This window comes from Hemibagrus wyckioides, linkage group LG29 (assembly GCF_019097595.1).
Source record: "Hemibagrus wyckioides isolate EC202008001 linkage group LG29, SWU_Hwy_1.0, whole genome shotgun sequence".
Taxonomy (NCBI): domain Eukaryota; kingdom Metazoa; phylum Chordata; class Actinopteri; order Siluriformes; family Bagridae; genus Hemibagrus; species Hemibagrus wyckioides.
Genome location: NC_080738.1, coordinates 11534002 through 11546203, shown reverse-complemented (window position 1 = coordinate 11546203; position 12202 = coordinate 11534002). Strand labels below are relative to the sequence as shown.

The 12202-nt window shown below is 36.5% G+C and overlaps 1 long non-coding RNA gene across 1 annotated transcript; it reads right to left on the bottom strand.

Annotated features, from left to right (window-relative positions):
• Positions 1-4946: 4946 nt before the first annotated feature.
• LOC131348979 (uncharacterized) lies at positions 4947-11854 on the bottom strand. The gene is made up of 5 exons (XR_009204014.1): positions 11691-11854; positions 11446-11495; positions 11123-11167; positions 10845-10957; positions 4947-9433 (listed from the first exon to the last, which is right to left on the bottom strand). It is a non-coding gene; the product is annotated as an uncharacterized LOC131348979 (long non-coding RNA).
• Positions 11855-12202: the final 348 nt, after the last annotated feature.

Below are 12202 nucleotides of genomic sequence, written 5' to 3'. Positions count from 1 at the left end.
AGTTTTGTGAAAAGATAATGTAGTGTATTTAAAAGGCAAATGCACTTCTTTTTTTTTTTTTTTTACAAATGCAAATAGGTTTGAGTCAGACAACAATATATAACAAAGTTTTGAAAAACATGATTAAAAAGCTTCCATTTAGATTTTATGTATACAGGAATACAGTATACAGGTATAGGTTTCATCCAGCATTACAATTACTTCTTGAATCAATCCTTGTCTAATTCATAAAAAACTGTTGTGCAAATGTGTTGAACTAAAGCAAAAGCAAAATGTCACAGCTGAAAATGAAGGGATGAATCACCAAGCATTCCTTTTGCTCATCTGATTTATATTTGTTTCTCAAAAAATAATAATAATTATGTATAATAATAATAATAATAATAATAATAATAATAATAATAATAATATAAAAAATAATACAATAATTATTATTATATTCACAAGAATAAAATAAATATAAAAAAATAACATTACAAAATGTGTTTGTTTTGTAATTGTAAATAAACCTTTGCTGCTATATAAATTTATTATTATTATTATTATTATTATTATTATTATTGTTGTTGTTGTTGTTGTTGTTGTTGTTGATGATGTCAGTAATAATATTTTAACTGTCATGTCTTTTGGCATTCATCACAAAATTATTAGGAAAATAGTTTTATGCATAAATTATGTAGTAGGTGAGTCAAAGCTATTTGAGTGCCAGACGTTATTTCCTTCTGTAGGATGTACTGTTATAAGACCTAAGCTCATTCATGTGATCTTCAGATAAGAGCTTCAGTTAGTATTTACATCAACCATCTGAATGGAGAATCTCAGTAATATCAGTGATGGCCAGAGTTCACACAGAATAGTGAAAAAAATAAACACCTTGTTTATGGGAAGAAAGAAGAGAATGGCCAGACTGGTTCAAGCTCACAGAAAGGTTAGGGTAACAACAATTCTTTACAACTGTAGACAGCAGAAAGGCATCTTTGATCTTATATTATCCGTATTTCCTTAGCACAAGCACTTTTCTATGCATACCATGGCATGCATTTGTATTCAGCCTCCCTGAGTCAATACTTTGTAGAACCACCTTTTGCTGCAGTTACAGCTTCAAGTATTTGGAGTATGTCCCTACCAGCTTTGCACATTGTACATTCTACCAGCTTTGCTTTCCATTGTAGTTGCATAAGATATTGGTTTGCTAATAATATTGGTCATCACAAGAAAAAATAAATAGAAAAATTTATATTTTTTTGTAATTGTGAATAAACTTTGGTTCTATATGAATGTATTATTATTATTATTATTATTATTATTATTATTATTATTATTGTTGTTGTTTTGTTGTTGTTGTAGTCAGTAATAATATTTTAACTGTTAAAGCATATGTAATTAAATAGTCATTCGATTATCTGTCATTTAGAAAGTTAACATTGGGTATCATTGCTGAATCCAATTTCACGTCTTTTGGCCTTCATCAAAACATTTTTAGGAAAATAGTATTTTGCATAAATTATGCAGTAGGTGAGTCAAAGCTCTTTAAGTGCCAGACGTTATTTGCTTCTGTAGGATGTACTGTAATAGACCTAAGCTCATTCATTTGATCTGCAGATAAGAGCTTCAGTTAGTATTTACATCAACCATCTGAATAGAGAATGTCAGTAATATCAGTGATGGTCAGCAGAAAAGCATTTTTGATCTTAAAATTTGTTGAAGTGAATGCAAACAAGCTACAACCAAATTAGGTTCCACTCCAGTTTGGCAGCCAAGAACAGGAATCTAAGGCTACAATGGTCATGGACAAACTAAAACTGTACAAACAATGGCTGATCATTGGCTGATCATGATTTATGTTGTGACATGTAGATGATCCAAAACTTATGTCTTATAACCAGAAATCCTGACTTGCTGCTGAAAGAAATATTTTCTTTCAATTATTGAATGTCAACATGGACTGGAATCTTAAAAGAATGTTTCCGTTACCTTGTGGAATCCATGCATTGTGGAATTCAGGCTTCTCTGAGGGCAAAAACTATGATGTTCTTAGTTAAGTCACTGGTTAATGTATTTATAAAAGTAAAATCTTGCACTGCAACTGCTTAGAGTAATGCAAATTTTATGCAAAATTTGACTATACAGCCCTGAGTGTGTGTGCTTGTGTATGGAGTGGGTGTGAAGAGACAAGTGTTTTTGTGCTTCCTATTAGATTTATATCATCCCTATTTCCTCAGCACAAGCACTTTACCATGTCAACTTAATGAAACTTAATAAAATAATGCAAACTAACAAACAAAAAACCTAAGCAGGTCACAAGTTCAAGCTTAAGAGCAAAAGTGGTGTGATGGCTGCTTATGAGGCATAATGTCCCCAGGTCTTGTTTAAAATTGTTTCAACAGCTGTGTGGCAACTTAACAGACCTATTGTTCAGCATTGTTATCTCTTTGTATTCTTGTCTACTAGCTGGACACCCTAATTGAATGTTCTTTATGTTACAGCTCAGTTCTTCATTCTGGGAAGTCAGCGTTGTACTGTTGAATCAACAGATTGTTGATGTTTGATACTGATATGTGAATGACTGAATGACCCACTAAACTGATGTCTCTTCTTATTGGTCCACTGATGACTCATTTTAGGACCATTCCAGGGCTCAATGCCTTTGTTATCATTGGTAAAATTAAGTAGATTGACCTCAGATTATGTAGGATACATAAATCATTAGTGTAATGCAACCTGTTCACACCCTTCTGCTGAGTTTTCCCTTTGTTACTGGTACATTTATTTTCATTGGTACTATGGCCAGGATACATTCTCCATTACTTGCCTTAGTAACTCCACTGGTTTCAAGTTCTGCTGATACAAAGGCACTTGTGATCTCACTGGTTACTTCACTCTTTCCATGTGTAACTTAGTGTGATTACTTAGGTGACCCTGAGTGTGGCAGAGACATTTTGACTTCAGGAGCTTAAATTCTCTCTTTAGTAGTGTGAATTTCTATCTTCCTCCTGGTAGCTTTTCAGTTGGTATATGCTCACAACTGCAAACCAGGTCACAAGGTTTTCCACTTGAGCAGTTCAATAAACCTCTAGCTCGCCTATGTAAACCTCTCACTCACTGTTTGAAGCTGTGATATGAGCTTGCTGCTCTAACTGCTCTTTCCAGGCTTTTGAATTTGCCTCTTCCACTGTAATTTTCCTGCCTCCTGCTTCACCAATGTACCGGCATTCTGTGCCAGTGGATTATTTGAACTGTGCTTTGCAGATTTGCCACCCTTCAGTGCCAGTTTATCATAATAAATGTGCTTCACCAATTTAATGCTGTTCAGTGCCTGTGGCTTTGATGAACTGTGCTTTGCAGATTCACTCACATTCTGTGTCTGTGGATGATTTAAACAATGAACTGTCTGTGTAAGTGCATAATTGTCTGTGATCTGAAATCATGCAAACTGTTTAAGACTGTTTGCTGAGGCTCATTCATTGCCTGCTCACTTTGATCTGATTACAACATTGCTGACTATGTTTTTCCCTTCATTGAAGCCTTTTAAATTAGAACTCTGTCTGGCATTCTGCAAGTGGTCCTGACCCCGGTATTCTGACAACATGGATGTGCATGTAACTTTAAAGTCATGTACCAAACAATATTCTGAATTTAAAGTTTGCGAAGCTTGGTCATACTAAGAGCACAGAGATAAGTTCACATCGCTGTTCATCATGATCCACAAGCCTAGTCAAGCTGAAATTTGGTATAGTGCATATACACTACTCACAAAAAGTTAAGGATATTTGGATTTTGGGTGAAATTTATGGAAAATGTAAAAAGTTCATGCTACTGTGATATATCATGAAAGTAGGGCATTTAAGTAGAAGCATGCAGTGATGATTTCCTCATCTCAAACAATTTATTGAAACAAAAGCCAACAACAGTGGTGGGTATACCACAACAAAAAATGTCAATGTCTCAATAATTTGTCATGTGCCCTTGACCATCAATTACAGCTTGACAACAACATCTCATGCTGTTCACGAGTCGACTTATTGTCTGCTGAGGCATGGCATTCCACTCTTCTTGAAGGACAGCCCTCAGGTCATTGAGGTTTTGGGGTGCAGGGTTACGAGACTCTACACGGTGACTCAGCTGATTCCATAGGTTTTCTATGGGATTCATTTCTGGAGAAAGTGCAGGGCACTCCATTTGAGGTACCCGAGCCTCCAGCAGCTGTTCCCTAATGAAGCAACCTCGATGAGCTGGTGCATTGTCGTCCATGAAGATGAAGTTAGGCCTGTGTTGTTCATACAGGGGCACAATGACTGGATTGATGTTATTCAGGTAGTATTAGCTTGTCACTGTACCATTCACAAGATGTAGGGCGGTTCTGTATTGAGTAGACACACCTGCCCAGACTGTAAGACCACCACAACAGTGGCTGATGCATAGCGCTCTCCTTGACGTCTCCAACATCATTGGCGGCCATCATTTCTGCTCCACGTGAATCGACTTTCATCAGAGAACAGCACTGAGGCCCACTGGTCCCTCGTCCAGCTTAAATGCTCCCTGGCCCATGCAAGGCGATGACGCCTGTGCCTGGTGGTGTGGTCAGGTACCCTTGCAGGTCATCTAGCACACAGACCACGCTGATGTAAATGGTTTTGAATGGTCTGACGTGACACTTGGGTGCCTCTCACCTTGTTCTGTTTGGTTCTTAACATTTAAGATGGCTGAAAAGTGACAAACTATAACTTGGTTACAAAACAAGCAGTTCTTACAGTCAGGCTAATTTGAGTGTTTTATTTTCCATTATGTTACAAAGAAATTCTCACTGTTCCAGAAAAGCTACTGAATACATCTCTTCAGTTATATTTGTGAGAAAAAAAATTACATATGAAGATAGTATAGTCCTACCATAAAATAGCTATTACATTAAATTCAAAACTAGACCTCACTATGCTAAACCAAACAGTTAAGATAATATTTTAAATACACCAATCCATCACATGGTATATAGGAATAAAAAATAATCTTTTATAAATACATTTTAAAAAATAAACTTTAATTCTAAACTTTAAGTATACAGTATATAATCAGCTAATAAGTAGTTCCACATGCTACACCCAATCCTCACTCTTTTGTTTGTTATGTGTATTTTCTTCTTCTTCTCAAAAAGTTGTGCTTAAGGCATCTCTACCTACTGCGAGTCAGAATGACAAAAATCTTGACCGTCATATCCATCCATCCATTTTCTATACCCACTTTATTCCTAATTAGGGTCACAGGGATCTGCTGCAGTTAGCACTAACTGCTTGTGTCCCAGCGCACATTGGGCAAAAGGTACACCCAGTCCATCGCAGGGCCACATATAGACAGACAACCACACTCACTCCTATGGGCAATTTAGAATTACCAATCAACCTAATGTACATGTTTTTGGACTGTGGAAGGAAACCCACACAGGCACGTGGAGAACATGCAAGCTCCACACAGAAAGGCCCCTGCCTGTTCGAACCCAGGAATTGAACCAAGGACCTTTAAGCCACCGTGCTGCCCGAGAGTCATATCACTCAGGTAAAATAAATAAATCAGTTAAAATTGGCAAACCTGGCAAACGGACTGTCATGTCCTGTCCTCAGCATTTAAAACGGTGTCCCTATAGAGGCAACTGCAGCGTTTCACCACTAAAGTGTATAAACAACACACTGTTCAACCATGTTTTCCATTTCATACACACACACACACTTTATGTACTGTGGAGAAATTGATCTCTGTATCTAAATGCTAAACTTTTTTCCTGCAACCTTTTTTTTTTCTCAGGTAAATTTTTAGTCACTAACTGCTTGAATAAGGCACAGACACAGAAATCAGTTTTACCGTATACTTTTTGTATTCAATGAAATAAAGAAGAAATAGAACTGGAAGATAAACAAACATGGAGAAAGGCACCGAAATTTTACATGGACAGTTTCATTTTTAACTTCTTCCTGATGGCAGATGGATAGATAGATAGATAGATAGATAGATAGATAGATAGATAGATAGATAGATAGATAGATAGATAGATAGATAGATAGATAGATAGCTTTGGAAATGTAATAGGTTACAGATTACAAATTACCCTGTTTAAAATGTAATAAGTAGTGTAACTTTTCAATTACTTTACAAAAAGTAATTGAATTAAAGTAACTGATTACATTTGATTACTTTTTGATTACTTTTAAGTTTTTAATGGATATTTTCAACTAACTCATTTCCAAACATCTATACCAGGCAGGATTAACCTTACAGTAGTACTCAACTCTGTTTACTGTTAGAATTTTAAATCTTTCATCACTTGAATTAAGATTATATTGATCTAAGACTTCATAACAAAAATGGTTTAATACTGTTTTAGGAATCAAACCTTTGCCTAGCTATGACAGGACACACTGGCAAATAACACTGCCTTGAAAAAAAAAAAAACATAATCTGAAAAGAGTCATCATAATGCATGCTACACTACAATGCTAAAATAACTAAGTTATATTAGATCTGACATTACCAACACATTTTCAAGTCAAAGGGTTCATAAATAGAAGTGTGCCTGGTAAAGGTAGCTAGCAGACTAGCTAATTTGATTAGATAACTAGATAATTTAATTATGAATGTTTTGAATACCGGTCTTGAATACACTATGGGGTCGATGAACGCGCTGGCGCATTTTGGTGGATTTTTTCCACATAACAGCTACAGTAAGTCGACTGACTACTCCGTCACTTTTTATTATACAGAAACGAGTAATATATCATTCGAAACTAAAGGGTCTGTTTTTACTTCTGTACACTCACAATAATGACAAAAATTATATATTTTGAATATATTATAAAATAATGAAAGGCTAGGTTCCATACCTGCAGATGCTTCCTCAGGTTCAACATTGAAGCCTTTGATGTCGAAAGCATTTTAACAGCTGGCAAACAAATTTTGCACTGAACTGTTATATTTGCCCCTTATTGGATTTCAGGATTAAATTATTTTTAAATTTCCAGCACTGAAATACATTTTTATCACTCGCCATGGTGGCAACTCTCAGACAGGTTGTAGTAGCCTAAAGCTTTAAGCGGCAATTAATGCAATTGGCAGACGTGGTGCGCCGAAAATTCAAACAAGAGAACCAATCAAAATCATCAGAATAGCACCGCTTTAACAAATTCTAGCAACAAATTAATATTATTCAACATATCCTAGTTTTTTAAAGAAAGTATTCAGATGTAACCCTATTTGTAATCTTTAACATTTTCATAAGTAACTGTAATATAATTACACATTTTTTCTCAGTAACTGTAACACTCACCTTTTGAAGAACTTTGTCCCTCAGAGTAGCATTTCTGAGATCCTCGCTGCTGTTAAACATTAATCTCAGAAATAACCTCTTAGCAACAGGGACTAAAAAAAAAGTTAACAATGTTGATACTGAGCGACTGCTGTAAAACATATTAAAAACTCTAAAATTTAAAACTCTGCTGTAAAACTCTAAATTTAAATAAAATTGAATATAAAAGTGGAACCTCCACCTCCATAGACTTCAACTTCACAGAGAGTGAGGTACTGGGTAACATTGGGAAGGATGATACAGTAATCCCCCATTTATTGTGAGGGTTACATTCCAAAACCACTCACACTAAACGAAAATCCGCGATATGCATCAGTGTCAGGCTGTGCATTTCACACCTAGGCCTTCACTGGTGTCCTTCCTGAATTAATCCACCTTTATAGCATCATTATGATGCCACCATGGGCCATTTTCTACTCAGCCTAAAATTCTGCAATTCTCCATAAACTGTACACAAATTTATGATCCCCTTTAAATTCCATATGAAAACAGTGGCAGACTTCGGCTCTTCCCCGTCTTTCAGCGCGTTCTTCAATCCGCAGACCGCAGCATCGCAGAGTGTGTGTGTGTGATCAGGAAGACTCGTATTTGCCTTGTTCAGTACTCAAACATTATACACATCTATACACATCACTGCAATACAGTGGAATTCTGCAATGAGTTTACCATCCTATCCTGTTAGTCAAATGTTTACTTTATTTATTTTTTACTATTATACCCTCATTGGGGGCTGAGCCCCCCCTTATATCAAAATTCTAGAATCTCCCCTGGACGCCACGGCAATAGATACTAATCAACTGTTAAATAACAAATTAAAAAAGAAACTAGTCTACAGTATTTCACACCTCACAAGAAATAGTCAATTTTATTACGGTTACTTTTCTCAAAAAAGACATCCTTGATTATGCATGCAGCAAACTGCAGTCTCCGGAGGGCACAGAATCCAAAATGAGACGCAGCAAATATAGTGTATACACACCCTGACAAAAGTCTTGTCGCCTATCCAAGTTGTAGGAACAACAAATAATAACTTGACTTCTAGTTGATCATTTGGAATCAGAAGTGGCTTATATGAAAGGCAAAGGCCTCTAGATTACGCTTATTTTACCAAAATAAAATCTTATCATGCCGTGATTTTTAATTATTTAATTAGGACAGAAAGGTCAGACTTTACTTAGACAAAAGTCTTGTCACATCTTTAAAGGATTCAACCAATCACAGATTAGAGCGTCACCTGTGACAAATACTGTAATTAACACCTTCCCAGGTGTGTAGAAGAAGAACCCCAGCACACCCAACCTTCATTTGAAATGCATCCTGACCTGACAGCATGCCAAAGATTCAACCACAGACCAAAGTGCTGATCATCAAGAGCCTGAAGACCAAGTCTCCTGCTGAGGTGGCAGACATCTTTAATGTACTGTATCTAAACGTCAAGTGAAGACGATAAGAAAAAGATTTGAAGAAACTGGTGAAGTTCATGACAGGCCCAGGTCAGGCAGACCCCGTAAGACAACTGTTCAAGAGGACCGTTTGTTGGTTTGACAGTCCAGGGCCAGCCCTTTTTCAACTGCAGCAGAGCTACATAACAACTGGTCACCAGAAACCCCTGTATCTACAAGAACAGTTTGTCGAATTCTCTCATGCAGTGGTCTCAATGGCCGAATTAGTGCTCAGAAACCAGCATTAAACAGAAGACAACTAAAAAATCGTGTTGCATTTGCCAAGGCCCACAGCTTGCAGGAAGGATGGACTGTGGAAAAGTGGCAGAAGTTTGAGTTTTCCGATGAATCATCTATTAAACTGCATCCCAATCGTCACAAATACTGCAGAAGACCTATTGTAACCTGCATGGACCGAAGATTCACACAGAAAACAGTCAAGTTCGGTGGAGGAAAAATCATGGTTTGGGGTTACATTCAGTAACCCCAAACCGTGCGAGAGATCTGCAGAGTGGATGGCAACATCAACAGCCTGAGGTATCAAGACATTCTTGCTGCCCATTACATTCCAAACCACAGGAGAGGGCAAATTCTTCAGCAGGATGGCACTCCTTCTCATACTTCAGCCTCCACATCAAAAAACCTGAAAGCAAAGAAGGTCAAGGTCACCAGACATGAACATTATTGAGCATGTCTGAGGTAAGATGAAGGAGGAGGCATTGAAAATGAAACCAAAGAATCTTGATGAACTCTGGGAGTCCTGCAAGAATGCTTTCTTTGCCATTCCGGATGACTTTATTAGTAAGTTATTTGAGTCATTGCCGAGACATATGGATGCAGTCCTCCAAGCTCATGGGAGTCATACACAATATTAATTCTTTTTCCACTGCACCATGACTTTTTGTGTTCTATACTGTACATTATTTCTGTTAAGTGACAAGACTTTTGTCTAAGCAAAATCTGACCTTTCTGACCTAATTAAATAATTAAAAATCACGGCATGATAAGATTTTATTTTGGTAAAATAAGTGTAATATAGAGGCCTTTGCCTTTCATATAAGCCACTTCTGATTCCAAATGATCAACTAGAAGTCAAGTTATTATTTGTTGTTCCTACAACTTGGAAAGGTGACAAGACTTTTGTCAGGGTGTGTACATATACAATGTATATGTGCGGTTTGCTGCCTCTGACTACTCCAATTATCCAATCAAAGGACGGGAGATTGTTGACGTAATTGTATGCCTGCTAAATGGCCCCAGTGATGCCAACTCGAAATCTGATTGTTTAAGGTAACAATTTATTTTACAATTTCTACTTATTTTAAGCTACTGGCGCCTGCACTATTGATTCTGAAGGCCTTAAGGCAGATTTTCACTCTGGCAACACATGATGTCAGCCACTGGTTGAAATATGATTGTATAAATACTCATCATAAATATACACTACTGGAAGCAGTGTAGCCAAGAGAAAAGCTATGAAATGTAGAGAATAGACTATTGGGAATAATTTAATACACATTCATGGAAAAATATATTAAAGATATTAAAATGCAAGTCAGTGATTTAGATCACTGCTGTTTAGGCCAGCAGAGAAGGCCTTGCTGGCCCTGACAGCCCACCACTGGTATGTATGTATGTTTCTTGTACAGTATTTGATATTAGTAACATTTTACTTCATGTTTATATTTTGTAATGATTTTATCAATAAATTATCTTATTTCAACATAAAAACAATTCACTATAAGGTTTGCGGATACTACCAAAGCACTCGGACCCGCACAACCAGACTCTTGAACAGCTTCTTCCCTCAGGCAATCAGGTATCTCAACAGAGAACTGAACTGAGCTAGACACGGACACACACACACACACACAAACGAGATCTGATCTGAACAGAGAACTGAACTGTGCTGGACACGGACACACACACACAACTGAGAACTGTTCTCAACAGTTCAGTAGCTGTGGGTTGTAGGCCTCTCCAGGTCTCCGTCTAACCATAACACGACTGGGTGTCGGGCAAAGCTGAAAATTGGACTCATCAGAAAAGATTACCTTACTCCAGTCCGCTACAGTCCAATTCCTGTGGTCTTTTGCAAACTTCAACCTGGCTCTTCTTTGCTTTTCACCGATGAAGGGCTTTTTTCTGGCTTTGTATGACTTAAGCCCTGTGAATATAATTGTGAATATTAAATCATCAAAATACTGAACATATACTTTCATTGTTTTAAATATTTAAAAAAAAAACAATTGTACAACCTTACAGATTTAAGATTCTCGGTGTGGTCTCAGATATTTGGACCCTACTAAATGTGTACGTAAAATATTTTTACCTTGCTGATGGGTCAAAATCCACTGCAATAACAAAATGCATATCCCTGTGCAAAAATACATAATTTAATATTATACATTTGATTATGTGTCTGTTTAGGAGGAAACACGTTGTAAAATGTTTACAAATGAATTAAGATATCTTTATTTTCATTGTTATAAATATTTAAAAAAGATTAAATATATAATATAATATAATATAATATAATATAATATAATATAATATAATATAATATAAATGTTAGTTTATTGCAGCTAACTCTAACATGATGTTTATTTTAAAACTATAATTAAAATCTTTTTGATACATGAAATCAGTTTTTACCTGAAAAAAGAAGCAGGGGCCTCTGTGAACTCTCAATTTTCTATTTAAACCTACAGAGTAGAATTCAGATTTACAACCAAACTCAAAGGGAAGGGAAGTGAAAGGAAGCAATGTTGTACTCACTAGTCACTCAGACTTTTACTATTTTACTTTTCCTGAATCAGACTTATACTGTGAACATCCAATTATATGAAGTACATACTGTATTAAGCCAAATAAAGGAACAGATTAGAAAGATTTCTTACCTTGCTTGGCTTTAGATCAGAAAGTCATCTCACTGATGTTTTTTTTAAACTCTGAGCTGACCACTTGTGTCTTTTTTTACAGATGGAAATAAGTTTGCATCAAACGTCAGTCTATAACAAAATTTAAAATCACATGATGAAAAAGGTTCCTCCCACAGCCCAAAGACATGCTTCTAGGCTGATTGCAGTCTCTAAATTGACCATGGTGTGTGATTGTGTGAGTGAATGAGAGTGTGTGTGTGCCCTGCGATGGGTTGGCACTCCGTCCAGGGTGTATCCTGCCTTAATGCCCGATGACGCCTGAGATAGGCACAGGCTCTATATGACCTGAGTATAGATCAGATAAGGGGGACAGACAATGAAATGAAATGATGCAAAAGGTTTCCTTTTAGGTCACACACACACACATTGCTTCTGGAGTCAATCTTTGTCTGAAAGCAAGAAAAAAAAAACTTCCTTGATAAATCAACAAGCATTCCTTTTGCTCATTTGATTTATTGTTGTTTCTCCTT